Source organism: Topomyia yanbarensis, chromosome 2 (assembly GCF_030247195.1).
Source record: "Topomyia yanbarensis strain Yona2022 chromosome 2, ASM3024719v1, whole genome shotgun sequence".
In the NCBI taxonomy this organism is placed as follows: domain Eukaryota; kingdom Metazoa; phylum Arthropoda; class Insecta; order Diptera; family Culicidae; genus Topomyia; species Topomyia yanbarensis.
The window spans coordinates 390,655,737-390,671,636 of record NC_080671.1 but is presented as its reverse complement, the minus strand read 5'-3'; the positions used below and the strand labels follow the sequence as shown (position 1 = coordinate 390,671,636).

At 34.0% G+C, this 15,900-nt stretch overlaps 1 protein-coding gene across 3 annotated transcripts in view; it reads left to right on the top strand.

Annotated features, from left to right (window-relative positions):
- LOC131684773 (relaxin receptor 2-like) overlaps window positions 1-15,900 on the top strand; it is a 230,600-nt gene that overhangs the window by 64,976 nt on the left and 149,724 nt on the right. The window lies entirely within an intron of this gene.

Genomic DNA, 15,900 nt, shown 5'->3' with positions numbered 1-15,900 from the left:
CTCTGGAACAATATAAATAAAAATGATTAGGCGATTCTAATGTTACATGAAATTAAGATTTGTTTCATTAATTTGCAATACAAAATAACGTAATGATAGGTTTTTGAAAAGTACAGATAAACGAGTAAGAAAAATGGATTGAAATTTTGCCGCTGTCATAGTTTGTTGATTCTTCCGAATTTATTCTTCCAACCAGATCATTCCGGTCAAATGGGAGAAGGAACCGCACATTGCTGAGTCTTAGAAGTTCGGCGGGGATTTCGTTTTACGCTCCTTACCTGCATAGATGACTCTTACCTTTATAGATGAATTTTATTAAAATTTTCACGGAAATTTATTCCTTTTGTATTGGGTTAAAATTCAGAATAATTTGGAAAAAAAACCACGATCTTTGAATAGTTAGAAGACAAGCCATGCTATCGTTTATAATCATTTTTCTGCTGGGAAGGAAAAAGCAAAGCAAAATAGTATTTGGACATCGTTACGTTATTTGCAATTAGGGTTCGCAGTACCGACCCTTTTTGGCGAGAACCGGTACTACGGTACTGAAGCCCTCAGTACCGGTTGTACCGGTGCTCGAATATTTTTTTAAAAAAATCGAAAAAAGCTTCAAGGTGAAATTTAATACTCAAACTGATGACCTTATTCTCACGTGATTGATTTGTGCTGATCAAAAACATGTTTATAGTTTTTAGTTGCTTCGGAATGACATGACTCATTTCAGCAGAAGATATCGACGTCAACATTTCATAAGGCATTATATACAATATGCTCATGTTGAGAAAATGGCGTCTGAAAAATTACCTCGTACTTTATATTCCCATTTATGAACAGGAGCTTGATTTAAGGACCAAACAACTCAATGCCATGTTAAATTAACCATTTTTTCCGAATAGTACACCAGATTTTATTAAAAAATTGTATTTTGAACGATTTTTGCAGATAAATTTTTTGGTCCCTTTTGAAATATCGTACTGGTTTTGTGCCCTCTCTTATAATCCCTTTTCGGCGAGACGATAGCTTATAGTGCGTGCGGGTGAGCCCTTTTGTTTACAGCAAATGATTATGTGACGTTTATTTTGATCCCTTTCTTGGTGTTGCGATGTTTTTGTTCCATTTTCAAGTATAGTCTTTTTCATTAAGAAAAGGGCCCATAAGCAAATTTTCCCGTTTTGTTGTTTGGTGTATATGAACCGTTAATTTTTGAGGGGAAGTGAAAGGGAACATAATCAAAACAAGTTATTTTGTTTATGTGCCTTTTCGATAATCTATTATTTCGCCAACAGCCAGGCTTCAGAACCGGCTTATTTAAGGTGTGTTTAAAGCTTTGTTAGTGTCTATTTGAAGTAAGTATTAACCGGAATTGTTTACGTTTTGTTTATCGGCCCATTTGAAATGTTCTCGTCGATATGTGTCGTATGCACTCGTATCTTTTATTCCGAAATCTAGGCCACTTTGAAATCAATAACTGCAAAGCAGTGCGAGTTCCATTGACTTCAACAGATGGTAAATGTAAGAAACCCTATTAACATTAGTAATTCAAAACGAGAATGACAGTAAATTCGAGCTGGTTGCTCGCATTTTCTCTCTTGCTTTTCTGTAAATTGGTTTCGACCTTTATGTCGTTTGCCTATTATTCTCTAATGCATCCCAAGGCTCCTTGCTTTCCTGTAAACTATGGAGTCTTGCAGAATTTTCCGATCGCCAATAATTACAAATCATCCCATTTGAAGCAGTTCAACAAGTTTAAAATTGTTAGCTACTAAATCGCTGTTCGTTCTTTTATAGATAAAGGTTTAAGAGCAAACCAAATACAGATATGACTTTGACAATATTTTTGTCGAAATTAAATTTTAATGATCTTGTACTGCATTTTAAAATATTCCCATCTAGCGTAAGAGACGTGTAAATTTGCTATGATTTTTTTTATTAGCGACATTCTGATTGGTTTCCATTATTCACTGGGCGGCGCGTTATAAGACTAAGGTCAAAGTCATGACTGTATTTGATTTGCTTTATCTATAAAGCTTCTAGAATTATTATGATGATGGTTCCACCTCATTCTCCCACAAAGGTTTGCTCAACGATCTATCTAAAAGGTAGTTAATATAATTAAAAGTCATCTTGCAGACCGATATTTTGAAACAGGTCCCCCTAGAGAGTCCACATAATTTTCATAAAAAAATGCATGGTACCGAAAACACCGGTACTGGCTTTTGTTCAGTACCGGTATTGCGGTACCAAAAATGGGTTGGTATTCTCGGTATTTTCGGTACCGGTATTACCGGTACCACAACCCTATTTGCAATTGATTGATGTATAAACGAATAGAAATCAACGCATTGAATTCTATATTACTGATTCAAACAGTTGAAGTTTTGAACTTCTTTACACAATCAACAAGATTTCTCATTTCTTTGGTATGGTCGAGATCAGACTAATTTTTGCTAATGTATTTTTAAAAATATATTCCACTTTTTACGCTATTGAGATCCTGATGTTCACTAAAACTTGAGGTTCAATTGGTCTGCCTTCTCTCGCGTTATCGTATATACCCCTAGCATCATCGGTACTGATTTGATGCGATGTTCTCGTTTGTTTCTTGTCGCTATTGTATACTCGCCTTTGTTTGTTAGTGATGATGCTGCTTGTTGAGTTGGAGGTACTAAGTGCAATCCTTCTTACTTCGCTGTTAATACAGTTGGTTTCGAGCTATTGGTTGGCTGGTTGAATGAGTTTTAACAGCTTATGATCGTAGCAGGTCGGTTTTTCGTCAATTTTTTTTAGAAAGTTGGGTGAAGCGAATTGATCGAAACTTTTGTACATTAAACTATATCATTTCAATAACATCCTGTGCTTTTTTCATGCAAAAATATCTACAAGCGACTCAGTGGCGAAGCTTTTTGTGGAACGTCTCTGGAAAAACACGATTTGCGGTGTTAACTGCCATTCAAAAACAACTTGATCGATTCATTTCAAACTTTGCATACACATTCTATTTTAAAAATACCTAACCTCTACGTTGAGTTTTTGAGATAATTTTTCAATTAGGGGTTTTTTGCTAATAATATGGCGGAATCATTATTTTTGAAGAGAAATTCCCCCGTTTTATGAGTAGAAAGCCTCCCTAATTGAAAAATTATTCCGAAAACTCAACATAGGGGCTAGGTATTTTTAACTTAGAATGTGTATGCAATGTTTGAAATCAATCGGTCAAGTAGTTTTTGAATGGCAGTTAACACTGCAAATCGTTTTTTTTTCAGACACGTTCCACAAAAAGCTTCGCCACTAAATCACTTGTAGATATTTTTGCATGAAAAAATTACAGAATGTTATTGAAATGATGTAATATAATGTACAAAAGTTTTGATCAATTCGTTTCACCCATCTTTCTAAAAAAATTGGCAAGAAACTGATTTTTTTAACACTTACCCCCTTTAACGAAATAGATTCGCAATCAACCCAAGAAATTTGTTTTGCGCTAATCATGGTTTTTGCTAAAGAATTTAGCACATTCTTTATTCACAAAAAAATGATGAATGATTTCGAAATTGTTGTATTCGAAGTTGTGTCGCATATTCTGCACAATGATTCTTCCAGCCTCGGCTGAATTTCTGTACGTTATCAGTACATCCATAATGTAAAAAAAAATTAAAGGGTTGCACAGTGGCGGATTTCCCTAAAAACCTGACCAAAAGTCGAAAATGGTTGACCTGCAAAGGTACATACCACTTTTTTTGTGGCGCAGTTTATGATTTTGATGTAAGATTTTCAAAATTCAAAATGGCGGATGCGAAATGGCCGATATTTTAATATAAATATAAGTAAATTTCCACGAATGAATGGTTTTAATGGTTCCAGCGCATGCCAATAACGTTTATGTATTGAATTTTAAAAGGTGTGTAGTTAAATGATAGAATTTGTTGATTTTTACGCAATAAGATATTTGGATGTCTAGTTGATGTAGCTTTTATGAGAATTAATGTTATTAGTCATTTCAAACTATGTATTTTGAAATATTATACAACAAAGTTATAACTTTTCAACTCTCTGTACGCTTATTAGTCAACTGCTGTCCGATGCACATATTTCTCAAAGAACGAAAAACAGTATTTTTTAAATTATAGAAAATATGCCGATTGTGCGACGAAATGCTTGGAGTGATAATTAACAACAAGTTTGCATGCAATTTGTAGTAACTAAAAATGAATATGACAAAAATACAAAAACAAGTGAAATTCACTAAGATTTATAGTTTTATTTAAATTGTCCCAAGTCCATTATTACGATGAATAATTACGATTACGAGTCTATTTAAGTGCATGCGTTATACTTGGTCAGAACATGCTTGTACTGCTTCCTGGTATAGTATAATACTTTTTTCCGTCTGCTACAAAATCGTGAAATCTATAAACAAACAAAATAATATCTTTTGACATCAATACATATAAATAAAGCACATACCTTCGGCATAAATTTCCATTATTCCATATTCAAAACTAGCAGTTTTATCGAAATCCAGCTACATTTGAATAATACTAATATTTCGAGCACTCGATAAAACAATATGAGCAAAACGCGATGGTTTAAACTGTTTGGATATGTCTACATCTCAATTATGGAAATTTTGGAGCGTTTCACTTAAAATAGCATGCGGCAGCACCATCTGAAGGACAATACATGTACTAGAACTACTACCATGAAATTTTCGACTTTTGGCCAGGTTTTTAGGCAAATCCGCCACTGTAGGTTGTGTACAAAAAAAAATTAAAGGGTTGTATACATGACCACAATGACATTGAAAATGCAAAATCAGTAAAAACAGGTTACGGCACAAGCTAGCTTACTCCCCGATTCCGTATGTTTCAATTTGTTATACACCCTTCCCGTAAACATATTTTATTATTTGACCTCCGACAATAGCAAAATTATAAATTCTAGTACAACACCAAGCTCTCTGCAATGCTTTTAATCTAATCGATTATTTCAATTATTTAATTATCTCTTAGCATTAATCGATTATAATTACCAAAATAAAATCGATACACTCAGCGCTCTACTGAGGGTAAGCCCACGCTTTTTCTTACCACATTTGAAAAATGTTATAATGAGTAAGAATTATGGCAAAAATTACATATATACTGTAATTAAAATTAGATTTATACAGTAAAGGATGATGCATTTCATTTTTTTTTTATGCAAAGTTTGCCATTCCCCACTTATCGCGTCGTCCGGACATTATTATCCAGATCCTGCTCGTGCGAAAATAGAGCAACGACTGACGCAAACGAACACGCGGTACTTCTATGAATAGCCTCCCGTATCTGACAGAGTTGCTTAGGTGCTCCCTATTGACGGCTCTGCCCGGGATAGATTAACTGATGTATGGGAGCTTTCACGTTTTCTGTGATCAATTCATTTTTGCTTGTTTTTCAACAGTGTTCTGTTGAAATACAAAAACTATATAGTAATAAAATATAATTTCAGTTAATTCTGAATTGTTTGGTAATTAACGGATGAAAATCCGTTCATAAATAACAAACTTATTAGCGTTCAAAATAGTGACGCAAAAACGTGACATCAGGCCCGTGCGCAGAAAATTCTCAAGGGGGGGGGGTTTGATTTTTTATAACGTTTATTTTAAAAGAAACGTACAGAAACCCTCAAACTTTGAAGTTTATTTTAAAAGAAACGTACTGAAACCCTCAAACTTTGAAGATTTTTTCAGAGGACTGGACCTAGTCTTGTAATCAACAAAATTGGGAAAATGTTTGTTATCGAGAAGGAGTCATCAAAAGACACCGCTTCATAGTGGTCGGAAACCCCAAAAATGTGAAGGCCAAACCATCGAATATATTCACAGGGTATCTTTGGACGAATTGTTTGTAAGAATATTCTCCACAGCCTGATAAAAATTAAAATTAGGCATGGCTTACTACGATCAAATTAAAAAAATTACCTTTTTATGCTGACGAGGTAGAAAGTTGGTGTCTTCGACGAAGTTTTAGAAATGCTCGTAATAACGAATATTGTTGAACTAGTTGAACTTGTAGGATTTAATGTTATCGATTTGTAAAGCGTTTTTTATGGCAACACCCTCAAATTTAGTTTTTTTTAATATAACTTTTTCCACTGTGACTATTCCTGCAAACCGTGCTCCAGACCAATGTTGAGGCATTATAACCACATAATATTGTTGAAGACTGTATACGCAGTTGAACTTAATGTAAAAAACGCTTTTAATCCACCTAACAGTGTGATGGGACATTTCTTATAACTCTTATCACTCTCTTCGGATATTATATCGTTTGAGAACATTTAGAACTTGATGCTTCGCGATGTTTTTGACAACACATACTACATGGGATAGTGGCAGAGCTCAGAGAATCGCTCAAATCAGCATAGGACAACATCAGTGCTAGAAATCTCAAACCAAATCAATGGGAAAGCGAAAAAATGGCCCATAAAATAGACATACCATCGAATTATTGTTAATGCTCTGTTAATAAAATATCTATATTGTGGTGGGAAAACAGAATTTTCCTATAAAGGTTATTTATTAATCATTCGCATGTATGAAAAAAGCCTTATGTTTACATTTGGGAGTATCGCCCTTTTCACAAAAAAGCGTTGAAATGAAATCGCAGCTCCTGATATCACGCTATCTCTGAAGTGCATGCGTGCATAGTTCCAAATTTTACTTTTTCTAAAGGTGACTTGCCAGTAGTATCCTTGATTTGAATTATTATCGCTAATCCTAATGCCAAAGAACAAATAAAAACCTCTCGAAAACGAACCGTTTGGGAAAATCATCATCATTACTGAAATTTTCATTTTCACGAAACTTTTCGATAACCTTCCGTCACTTGCGTTAATGCACTGGGTGCACAGTGCTCTGAAAATCTAGCAAAATCGTCTTAGGGCACCAGCGGGTCTAATTCAGAGCTATCTGCGCGGCGAGTTAAATCTGTAAAGAACACTAAAAATTAATTTCTATTCCATAATTTTCAGTTCAGCAATTCGAGAGATCGTGCTCACCGCAAGCCATAAAAAATTGACTACGTTGTTAAGCGATGGTCACTATTTATTAAAAAACACGGTTAAATAAAAAATTAAACTATTAAAATATTTCAAATAGTTTATAATTTTCACAAACATATTAGGAAAAATTGTTTAATAAGCTTTCGTAATATTGTGTAGGAAAAAAGCTGAAAACTTCAGTATTTTTCTATCTGCAACATATAAACCCTTAAGTATACCAATTAATTGGTATACGAATTGGAATAGGTTCGCCAAATTTTGGAAGAAGTCTATAAAATAACCCCTTGACAGCTACCTAAAAATTGTTGTAGTTCGATGCAATGAAAAAATCATATTTGGCAATTCATATTTGGCTGATAAAATTGGGGTGTCAATGTATTATAATAGATATTCAGCATTCGAAGAAGTTTCTTTCGAGTGTAGAACGACTTTGTTTCTACTTACTTGAAGACAGGGGCGTAGCCAGAAATTCGGTTTGGTGGGGGTTTGGTGAAAATCGATCTTACTGTCCAAACGGCATAATTCCGAAACCATAAATTTTAAAGTTTTAAAATTATGCAGAATTAATTTCCAGAAAATAGTAACAAGGTTCGTGTCTTTAGCGAATTTGTTGAGATTTTATTGTAGTCATGAATATTAACCTGAGAAAATTCACCATAAATACTTCTTGGACGATATACCGTCAAAATTATTTTATCAAATGATGCGCTGTTTAAAGTTTATAAAACTCATTGAAGATACTAAACCTCCGAAATTGGCGGTTTCAAAATGATGCTATCTTGACCTTAAATTACTGTTTTTAAACATTTGACCTATACATATAATTGGTCATACAACAAAAATCAAATGCTCATCAAAATTGATCAGAACCTGCTAGAGTCGAATGGAAATCGTCATTTTTCATAAATTTCTCTCTACATTCGGAAAGGGTTATCCTCGTTATTAATCATATTACGTCTTCGTCTCAACTCGATGCATTCCCAAAATATAAACCTGTTTTAATCCACCTAGTGGTGCAATTGTGCTTTTCTCATTTGTCCAGACTACGATTCCATGGCTGGTTATCTTCATTACAATGGTGGAAATGAATATTACATGTTCAGTACGATTTGCACATACATACAATCGATCGACAGCCACGATCTTGAGATACTATGTGATATTGAAACATCGCTTGAAACCAGCGGCGGATCATGGAGAAAGATCCGGGAGGTCCAGGTCTTGCCGAAAATTTTCAACTTGTTAAGAAATTTGAAACTAGTTTTAATTTTAAAGTAGCAACCCCTCACTGCATACCCCCCCTCGGGCCGGTATAATTGAAGATTTTTAGAGTGATTGCATAACCTTTCTATATGAGAAAGGCAAAAATGTACCAAAGTCTAAAAAAGTCAATTTTCGTCAAACATCTCAATGTTTCATGCATTTTAAATTCATTTGGCATCAAAAATACAAATTTGATTTTGAATTTTTTTCATTTCAGTTTATATGGGAATTTGCTGCGTGATTGCACTCTTCAACTCGTAACCCCGGAACCGGAAGTCCAATCAATAAAAAAATTCAATTGCAGCCGATGGGAAGGTTGTACCTTTCATTTGAGACTAACTTTGTGCAAATCGGTCCAGCCATCTCTGAGAAACAGAGGTGACATTTTTTCCACATACACACATAGACACACATACATACACACACACACAGACATTTTCCGATCTCGACGAACTTTAGAGTGAATGAGAAAGGCAAAAACATTTTTAGCAAATGTTGAAAGTTATGCATTTTTTTGGTGAGCAGTTCTATGTTTCATAGACATTAAATCAATTTTAAATTCGCTTCCTATTAAATAAAGACCCTTATTACAGTACATCTCTACAAAAACGAGCTCAATTTGAAAATAAATCTGAGGATTATGATTGATTACAGAACTCTGGAATTTTCTATTGGAATGTTTTCAGGCAGGAATTTGATATTGATGCAATTGGACAACTGTGAAATCAAAACCAATAGATCAGTTACATATCAGGACCCCATTCCGACAATTTATCAAACGTCCTCATGATGTCTACAACAACAGGTTATCAATCTACGGATCAGATAATTGTTATTGTAATATTGAATTAAATCAGTCAGAATCAATAGATTTTCAACTTCAATCCAATTTTTTTTGTTGGGTGTGGTGGAGGGGGGGGGGGGTGTTGTATGGTGGTAAACCCCAAAACCTTTTCGTGGCTACGCCGTTGCTTGTAGTTATTTATTTCGCTTTTCATTTTCCGATATTTTTCAGATCGATCCGATGGTTATAACTTAGAAAAATTGCAGTCAGAAGGTTCGTACAAATGAACATTTTTGCACTGATAAGTTATCAAGTTCCTTCCAGACAACTTGGAAGTGTTCGGTGATTATTTCTAGCGGTTGTAGATAGAAAAACGCTTTTAATCCACCTAACAGTGTGATGAGACATTTCTTATAACTCTTATCACTCTCTTCGGATATTATATCGTTTGAGAACATTTAGAACTTGATGCTTCGCGATGTTTTTGATAACACATACTACATGGGATAGTGGCAGGACTCAGAGAATCACTCAAATCAGCATAGGACAACATCAGTGCTAGAAATCTCAAACCAAATCAATGGGAAGGCGAAAAAATGGCCCATAAAATAGACATACAAACGAATTATTGCTAATGCTCTGTTAATAAAATATCTAAATTCCTCAATCAATGCATTGTGGTGGGAAAACTGATTTTTCTAAAGCGGTTATGTATATTGTACTGAGCCAAAAAAAAAATCGATTTTTTTTAATCGATTTGAAGTTTATACTTTACTCAAATTTCCAACGCGACTGAGAATTAAGAAATCAACGCTTTTTCTTGAAAAAACCCACCATTCCACTATGGGTCACAAGGGCGGTTTTTCGGTACAAAAATCAATAACTTCCAAACCGTTCATTTTAGAGAAATTATGTCTGAGAGAATATTTTTGGAAATTAAATTTTCTTACTTTTAAAGCAAAATGTAGCTAGGGTGGTCCTCTCAAACATTATTTTCGAAAAATTATGTTCAGAACTAAATGGTGTAGCAAGGTACTTACTTCAGCAAAGTTGTAGAAAAATGTTTTTCAAGTAACATTTTCAAATGCATCAAAGTTATAGCATTATAGCATTATTGGTTTTCATGTTATAATTATTTTTCTTCTTTATCTTAGGGTGTCATTTTAGTGTTTCTGAAAAAGTCAGTTTTTTAACTATAACTTTTTAAATAGTTAGTCTATCTTCATACTCTCTATGAAGCAATTTTAGTACTTTTCATTGCGCATATTTCTGCTGAAGAATGTGAATCGAATCATTTTTCGTTATCGAATTACGATCATTTTTTTAAATAAAAATGATAGTTTTCAATGACCTCTAACTCAGAAGGTTGCAAAAACTAGCAGCTAAATTTGTACTCTTTCGAAAGTGCATCAAAAATACTATAAAATATTTCAAAATCAAAGTCCAAAAAATCAATTTTTGTCAAACGTTATTTTTTCGAGTTTACATCAAATCTCAATGTTTCATGCATTATAATGTCATTTGGCATCAAAAATACAAATTTGATTTTGAAAATTTTTCATTTCAGTTTATATGGGAATTTGTTGTGTGATTGCACTCTTCAACTCGTAACTCCGGAACCGGAAGTCCAATCAATAAAAAAATCAATAGCAGCCGATGGGAAGATTGTACCTTTCATTTGAGACTAACTTTGTGCAAATCGATCCAGCCATCTCTGATTAACAGAGGTCACATTTTTTTCCACATACACACATACACACACATACACACACATACATACAGACATACATACACACAGACATTTTCCGATCTCGACGAACTGAGTCGATTAGCATATGACACTCGGTCCTCCCGGTCGGGATAAGATCGACGAATTTTAGAGTGAATGAGAAAGGCAAAAACATTTTAAGCAATTGTTGAAATTTATGCATTTTTTGTTGAGCAGTTCTATGTTTCATAGAATTAAATCAATTTTAACTTCGCTTCCTATTAAATAAAGACCCTTATTACAGTACATCTCTACAAAAACGAGATCAATTTGAAAATAAATCTGAGGATTATGATTGATTACAGAACTCTGGAATTTTCTATTGGAATGTTTTCAGACAGGAATTTGATATTGATGCTATTAGACAACTGTGAAATCAAGACCAAGAGATCAGTTACATATCAGGACCCCATTCCGACAATTTATCAAAAGTCCTCATGATGTTTACAACAACAGGTTATCAATCTACGGATCAGATAATTGTTATTGTAATATTGAATTAAATCAGTCTGCATCAATAAATTTTCAACTTCAATCCAATTTTTTTGGGTGTTGTGGGGGGGGGGGGGGGGGGGTTGTATGGTGTTAAACCCCAAAACCTTCTCTTGGCTACGCCGTTGCTTGGAGTTATTTATTTCGCTTCTCATTTTCCGATATGTTTCAGATCGATCCGATGGTTATAAGTTAGCAAAATTGCAGCCAGAAAGTTCGCACAAATGAACATTTTTGTACTGATAAGTTATCAAGTTCCTTCCAGATAACTTGGAAGTGTTCGGTGATTATTTCTAGCGGTTGTAGATAGTAAAATGAAATACAAAATTCGTTTTATCGAAATAATGTTTGGCTTATTTCAATGGATTATTACTATATTGAACAATAAATAGGCGACAAAGAGTAATCCACAAACAACAAGCCATAACTTTTAATGTATTCAAAATAGATATTTGAAGTCTTCAGTAAAGTTATTCGCAAAAGTAAGAGCTACAAATTTGTAGAAGGCATCATTTCGATATAATCACTTCCAAGAAAATTTGTGAAAATATCTCACTCATAGGGGGATTAATCAGCAAAAGCACAATACCAAAAGAAAGGGCATATTGCCTCCATTAAATTCTCCGAAGATACTATTGACCTAAAATAAGCCGTTTTGGCGTTAATAATAGATTACATGTTTTTGGTCATATTTCTGGCAATGGGAAATGATAAAAAACTTTCGTCCGCATTTAATGTTAAATATCTCTTTTGATAATAGTACGATTTCAACAATCTATAGCTTGTTCGAAAGGTATTCGTTAAAGCTGTCTAAAAACATATAAATTGTTAATCTACATTGTCAATTTCGGCAGATAATTTAAAAAAACTGCAAAAAACGCCATTTTTGCGCATTCAAACATTCATATCTTGGAAACTAAACATCAGAATCAAAAACAAATTAATAGCGTTCATACTGTTTTTTAGTTCTTTCATTTAAAATTGGTTTGGATAAGATCGGTTCAGCCATTGCTGAGAAACACGAATGAGAATTTGTCCGTTACATACACACACACACACAGACACACACACACACACAGACATTGTCCCAAATCGTCGAGCTAAGTCGATTGGTATATAAGACTCGGCCCTCCGGGCCTCGGAAAAAATCTTGAAAGTTTGAGCGAATTCTATACATTTCTTTTATAAGAAATGTAAAATGAAATACAAAATTCGTTTTATTGAAATAATGTTTGGCTTATTTCAATGGATTATTACAATATTGAACAATAAATAGGCGACAAAGAGTAATCCACAAACAACAAGCCATAACTTTTAAAGTATTCAAAATAGATATTTGAAGTATTCAGTAAAGTTATTCGTAAAAGTAAGAGCTACACATTTGCTGAAGGCATCATTTCGATATACTCACTCCCAAGAAAATTTGTGAAAATATCTCACTCATAGGGGGATTAATCAGCAAAAGCACAATACCAAAAGAAAGGGCATATTGCCTCCATTAAATTCTCCGAAGATACTATTGACCTAGAATAAGCCGTTTTGGCGTTAATAATAGATTACATGTTTTTGGTCATATTTCTGGCAATGGGAAATGATAAAAATCTTTCGTCCGCATTTAATGTTAAATATCTCTATTGATAATAGTCCGATTTCAACAATCTATAGCTTGTTCGAAAGGTATTCGTTAAAGCTGTCTAAAAATATATAAATTGTTAATCTATATTGTCAATTTCGGCAGATAATTCAAAAAAACTGCAAAAAACGCCATTTTTACACATTCAAACATTCATATCTTGGAAACTAAACATCAGAATCAAAAACAAATTAATAGCGTTCATACTGTTTTTTAGTTCTTTCATTTAAAATTGATTTGGATAAGATCGGTTCAGCCATTGCTGAGAAACACGAATGAGAATTTGTCCGTTACATACACACACACACAGACACACACAGACACACACACACACACACACAGACATTGTCCCAAATCGTCGAGCTGAGTCGATTGGTATATAAGACTCGGCCCTCCGGGCCTCGGAAAAAATCTTGAAAGTTTGAGCGAATTCTATACATTTCTTTTATAAGAAATGTAAAACGCTTTTAATCCACCTAACAGTGTGATGAGACATTTCTTATAACTCTTATCACTCTCTTCGGATATTATATCGTTTGAGAACATTTAGAATGATGATGAATGATGCTTCGCGATGTTTTTGATAACACATACTACATGGGATAGTGGTAGGACTCAGAGAATCGCTCAAATCAGCATAGGACAACATCAGTGCTAGAAATCTCAAACCAAATCAATGGGAAAGCGAAAAAATGGCCAATAAAATAAAATATCTAAATTGTGGTGGGAAAACTGAATTTATATATTGTACTGAGCCAAAAAAATCGATTTTTTTTTGAATCGATTTGAAGTTTATACTTTACTCAAATTTCCAACGCGACTGAGAACTAAGAAAATTTAATGAAATCGCAGCTCCTGATATCACGCTATCTCTGAAGTGCATGCGTGCATAGTTCCAAATTTTACTTCGACATCGACTTTTTCTAAAGGTGACTTCCCAGTAGTATCCTTGATTTGAATTATTATCGCTAATCCTAATGCCAAAGAACAAATAAAAACCTCTCGAAAACGAACCGTTTGGGAAAATCATCATCATTACTGGCATTTTCATTTTCACAAAACTTTTCGATAACCTTCCGTCACCTGCGTTAATGCACTGGGTGCACAGTGCTCTGAAAATCTAGCGAAATCGTCTTAGGGCACCAGCGGGTCTAATTCAGAGCTATCTGCGCGGCGAGTTAAATCTGTAAAGAATACTAAAAATTAATTTCTATTCCATAATTTTCAGTTCAGCAATTCGAGAGATCGTGCTCACCGTAAGCCATGAAAAATAGACTACGTTGTGAAGCGATGGTCACTATTTATTAAAAAATCACGGTTAAATAAAAAATAAATCTATTTCAAAATTTCAAATAGTTTATAATTTTCACAAACTTATTAGGAAAAATTGCTTTCGTAATATTGTGTAGGAAAAAGCTGAAAATTTCAGTATTTTCTCTATCTGCAACATATAAACCGTTAAGTATATCGATTAATTGGTATACGAATTGGAATAGGTTCGCCAAATTTTGGAAGAACCCCTTCAAAACTACCTAAAAATTGTTGTAGTTCGATGCAATAAAAAATCTCCAAAGGTGAAATATACCTATTAATGTGAAACACAGTGAATAATACATGCAATAAAGACCCATTTTTATCAGTCTCATGGTGTATTTTAGGCTGACAAAATGGGTACATTGACTAAATCGGGCAATTTTTTTCTTTATAATAAACTGAAGCTGTTAAAATATTCTTCCCGTCCCTTGATGTAGTCTGATAACTATTTCTGATTATGATGAACTTTTTACTTTACATATTTCCATCTCCATGATAAGGAAAACATGCTCAAGAAAGGATTTACTCGAATTCTGTCTTGTTCGTCTGCTAGAGCCCATCAAACAGATGTTCATATTTGGCTGATAAAATCGGGGTTTTAATGTATTATAATAGATATTCAGCATTCGAAGACGTTTCTTGTGAACGAGTGTAGAACGACTTTGTTTTTACTTACTGGAAGTCAGCGGCGTAGCCAGCAATTCGGTTTGGTGGGGGTTTGGTGAAAATCGATCTTACTGTCCAAACGGCATAATTCCTAAACCGTAATTTTTGAAGTTATAAAATTATGCAGAATTAATTTTTCAGAAAATAGTAACAGAGTTCGTGTCTTTAGCGAATTTGTTGAGACTTGTCATGAATATTAATCCGAGAAAATTCACCATAAATACTTCTTGGACGATATACCGTCAAAATTATTTTATTAAATGATGCGCTGTTTAACGTTTGTAAAACTCATTAAAGATACTAAACCTCCGAAATTGGCGGTTTCAAAATGATGCTATCTTGACCTTAAATTACTGTTTTTGAACATTTGACCTATACATATAATTGGTCATACAACAAAAATCAAATGCCCATCAACATCGATCAGGACCTGCTAGAGTCGAATGGAAATCGTCATTTTTCATAAATTTCTCTCTACATTCGGAAAGTGTTATCCTCGTTATTAATCATATTACGTTTTCGTCTCAACTCGACGCATTCCCAAAATAAAAACCTGTTTTAATCCACCTAGTGGTGCAATTGTGCTTTTCTCATTTGTCCAGACTACGATTCCTTGGCTGGTTATGTTCAATACAATGGTGGAAATGAATATTACATGTTCAGTACGATTTGCACATACATACAACGGATCGACAGCCACGATCTTGAGATACTATGTGATACTGAAACATCGCTTGAAACCAGCGGCGGATTATGGAGAAAGATCCGGGAGATCCGGGTCCTGCCGAAAATTTTCAACTTGTTAAGAAATTTTAAACTAGTTTTATTTTTAAAGTAGCAACCACTCACTGCATACTCCCTCCGGGCCGGTATGATTGACGATTTTTAGAGTGATTGCATAACCTTTCTATATGAAAAAGGCAAAAATGTACCAAAGTC